This window comes from Talpa occidentalis, unplaced genomic scaffold (genome assembly GCF_014898055.3).
Source record: "Talpa occidentalis isolate TD23 unplaced genomic scaffold, MPIMG_talOcc4v2.1 talOcc4.12, whole genome shotgun sequence".
NCBI lineage: Eukaryota > Metazoa > Chordata > Mammalia > Eulipotyphla > Talpidae > Talpa > Talpa occidentalis.
In genome coordinates, this window is record NW_023601212.1 from 98,754,398 (window position 1) to 98,759,057 (window position 4,660).

The window sequence follows — 4,660 nt, forward strand, 5'->3', positions numbered from 1 at the left end:
GCATGGCAGCAGGCTTCCTCAGGATATGCACAATCATACACCTGGATCTTCTTAAGCACCGTGCAAGACAAGTAGGTGTATTTTTCAGGGCATTTCAAACAAATAGAACTGATAGGATATATATACTCTCTTGCCATTTGCAAGTTGGAGACCCAGGGAAGACAATTCCGAAACTCAGTCTGAATACAATATTCTGGAAACCAGGGGAGCCAATGAGGTAAAGCCCCATCTGATGGTAGGAGAAGAGGAAATGAGATGTTTCAGCTCAATCAATAAGGCAGAAAGAAGGTGTGACTTCTTCCCTCCTCAAGAGATTGGAAGATGCCTACCCACTTGAGCGAGTGCACCAATTCGAGGGCTGATCTTACCCAGTAATACCCTCACACATGTACCCAGAAGTAATGTCTAATATGGAAACCCCATGGCCCAGTGAAGTCGACACAGAATGAACCATCGCAGTAGAGACGGGTATTTCCCACCCCCAACACCCGACCCTGGGGGCTGGAGATCAGCGATGCTGTGTTCAAGAGATTTACCAGTGATCTCATCGTAGCAGATGGGCAGGCTGGTGCTGGTACCCACGTCTTCTTACCACTGCTGACTTTCCAGTCATTAAGATGGGAAAGCTGGGCATGGGGAAAGGTAGGGAACCATCCTGGCTGTCCCTTCACCCGAAGCCGGTGGTCTCCAGAGTGTGAGGTAGGGCCACGATCTTGAGCTGTTGTCTAGAAAGGAGCTAACGACGTAATCATAGACTCTCTCCAGTCAATTATCGCAATTACTGGAAGCCACTCTCATGTCATATTTCATTTCGGATAAGAGAGGCAGGTGGCACTGAGGGTCCTGGGTCCATTGTCACTGCCCTCACTGGAGCAGGCATCTAAAAGGAGAATGCCAACCCCAATAAACTGTTCCTGCAGAAGCCATTAGGCTGGGTGACATGTTCACTTAGGGTGACATATATTGATCATGTAAAACACGCACACTGTGTAATATGATTAAACAAACTCAACCATTTCCAGAGAGTGCAGCTGAACCGTGGACACAGGCTCGCTGTGCAGCAAGGGCCTGTGGTCCTGGCGGGGACCATCTACCTCAGGGTAGGAGCCACCTATAGTGTGTTTCTTTCAGCAGCTACTCATTCATTCATTCATTTATTCAAGCAGTAGTGTGTCTGCTCTGTGAGGGGTATTGTAGTGAGTTCTGGGGACAAAACGATGAGTGAGACACACAGTTGCCACAATGACCATAAGCTTGTAGCTGAGCAAGCAACACAGGTACCAGCAAAGTGATCCATCTGAATCACAAGCAGAAACGAATGCTCTAAAGGAAAGACACTGGTGCTCCGAGAAGATGCCCTGCGGGGATCTGACTCAGCCAAGGGGCCAGGGACTGGGGACCAGGGACCAAGCAGCCCCATTGCTATTTGTTCACACCTATTGTAGTGAGCTGATGATCCCCCAAACCCATGCCCATGCAGGGCCTCAAAATATGACCTTGTTTGAAATAGGGTCTTTGCAGCTGCAATTAGCTAAGGATTTTGAGATGGTTAAGTATTGGATTTAGGATGTGGCCTAAATGCAGCATTGGCAGTGACTGGCATCCTTATAAGAAGAGAGAAGGATGCAGAGACATGTGTGGAGATCGAGGGAAGAAGCCCCTGTGAAGACAGAAGCAGAGGCTGGGGAGGGGGTGGGGGGTCGGGGGCACAGGCCAAGGGTGCTCAGAGCCAGCAAAGTCAGAAGAGGCAAGAAGGAGCCTGCCCTGAAGCCTGGGGTGTGTGGGGTGTGTGTGCCCTTCTTGCTTGTGGGCAACTGTCCTACAGAACTGGGAGAGAGTAAATTTCAGCTGTTTGCAAGGCCCTGCCAGTGTTCGGTAATATGTGATGGCAGCTCTGGGAAACTAAAGCTCCTACTAATTGCTAGAAGCTGCTGGGGGCTACTGCTGCAGATGACACTGGACACGGCTCCTACCAGCAAGGCACTCAAGACTTGATGGTGAGCTAGGCAGTAAGCAGACACCCAGAACCTTCTCTAAGGGCTATGATCAGCCCCAGCCCACTGGGTGGCCTGAGGAGTAAATGCCATATCACTGTGAATCCCCTTCACAGAGATAAGCTCTGTGAAATAATAGTTGCTCAATAAATGGCAGCTTTTACTTAAGTCTTAAATAATAGAGAATTCATCCTCCAAAAGAGCTGTGCTGTCAACTGTGATTTCAAATAGTCTAGCCGTGCAAGTTTTCCTGTAACGTTCAATTTATATAATAGATTTAGATGGCAATATTTGATTCAGATTGTATTATTTGGTTTAGATTGTGAGCTCCCTGAGGTCCAAGAATATGACTTAATAATTATTATTATAATAATGAGTCTAATAATCACATAATATAATAGAATGAAATATATAATATAAAATACATGTATATGACCATCATCATAACACTTCTCAACCAGCGAACTTGTGCTGAAGCTACTGTCTGTATTCAGTCTCATTCGATCCTCTTAACAACCTGGTGGGGTTGGCATCATTGTGACTGTTACCATTTCAGGTGTGAAAAGAAGGGCAAGAAGAGATAAAATAGAGGGTGGGGGTGGTGGTGGGAGAGAGAGAGCGAGCAACACAGTCTTACTTATTTATCTGGATGTTCCCAGGACCTTGAACAACCATTAGCTAAGTGGAGCCCGTGAAAGCCGGTGAATCAATGATTACATAAGTAAATGGAAGAGTAGGTGGATGGGTGGATGGAGATAAAGAAATGAGCCACAGTGACCTCAACCCCGGCAGGCTTGGCTCCTCATTCAACGTGGATGCTTTTAGCCAGAGGGACTGGGCATTCCTGAAACTTCCTTGGGATTATCTCCCCTCTAAAAGCTGGACCAGGAGGTCACTGCACCACCTCCTTCCTTGGTGCCTCTAATCTGCTCATCGGCATGCAAGGAACTCCCCAGCCCTGTTCCTGAGAGGGAGTGGAAATTCTGTGAGAATCGTACCCATTAAGGCCTTTTATGATCCCCATTATGTAATAAAGAGCATCTGGAGCCCGAGAAATTATTGCCAGCTTTTATTTTGTTTTAAGTATAACTGTCTCCTCACACTCTTCTTCCCTTGGACGACTGCAGGATAGTTATGACTGTGCTCTCTTTTAGCTCAGTCTGGTGGACAACATCCAACCCCTTTCTCTATTCCTTCCAGGACCCAGTTTTGTCTGGGCACCGACCCTCCCCTCTGCACATGCGGAATAACCCCCCTTTTGCTCTGGGGTGGATCTGAGTGGTTTAGGGTATCTCTGCCCCTTTCTGAATGGTCGCTCTAGGGAAAGCCAGATGTTGGGAAGTATGCTTGCTGGGGGGACCTAAGTCTTCCTGTCCCCTAAGAGAGAAGCACAGGGAGTGGCCCCATCAGAGTGGGATGCTGGGCTTGCTCAGCCATCCTTCCGCCAGCCTGTGCTGAGGGGGACACTGATGAGGGGGAAGCAGAGACACAGAAAGGATCCGGGTCTAGGGCCCAGCTGACTGCTGACCTGCCACCCTCTTCAACCTCGGCACTTTCCATCACAGGAAGCAACATATTTCTGTGTTGTTTATGTCAGTTTCATCCGAGTTTCTAATATTGTCAGCTGGAAGTGTCCCTATATTAAAGAGCCCTGAGAAATCCAGGGAGAAATCCCAAAGATAAATTCATTTTCCAGATCATCAGAATGGAGGTGGCCTCCCTGCAGTACCGGGGTACTCTTCCGTGTGGGTAGTTTTGAATGCTGGAGCCTCTGCCTGAGAAGGGACTTCAGAGATAACTCTAGTTATGGGAGATAATGTCTTAGTGGTTATCTCAGTAGGATGTTTCCCAAACTCAAGCCCTGGGGGCGGGGGCAATCTGGAGGCAACCTAGAGGGATTTACAAAAAAATAAACCTTCCCTGGGAGGGCTCTGGCATTCTCATCCCAGAGGTTTGGGATGCTGCTGGAGATTTAGAGTTTTAAAGGGTTCCCCAGCTGATTCTGATGATAATCAAGAAGTGTTTACCTGAACCTGATTTTTTCCCTCTCCCTCTACCCAATCACACACAATTTTTTAAAAGTAAAATCTGAAATAAAACATCACTATATAATTCAGAAATAAATGGGCTAGTTTGATCAAAGGGAGCTCAGAGATCATGTGATTGCTGCCCAAAGCAAAACTGGTGGCAAATGGGCCTCACTAGATGTCATGGCCATGCTTGGCTGCTCCGAGAAGGTGGTGCAGTAGCTGGGACCTGAAGGATGTGGAGCCAGGAGGGAGAGGACATTGAAAGAATGACAGATACAAAAGCTCTGAGTCTAGTGTGGCGGAAGAACTGAAAGATGAGCAGCACTATAGGCTAAGTGTGTTCTGATGTGGAAATTGCTCCAGGACCATCTTGACTGTATAAGTCATAGAGTGAGCTTCTCTTGTGTTCATATAGTCAGAGACAAACTGGTACGGAATGACGGGAATGGCCTCAACGAGGAAGCTCCATGCCCTAGTCCAAAAGGAAGGTGGCAGAGTCTATCTATTGTCCACCAAACATTTCATGTTTCCTCTTGGACACACAGCAGGACTACATTTCCCAGTGTCCTTTGCAGTCAGGTGGGATCATGTGACTGAATTATGACCAATGAAAGGAGGGCAGAAGTGATGCTTCTT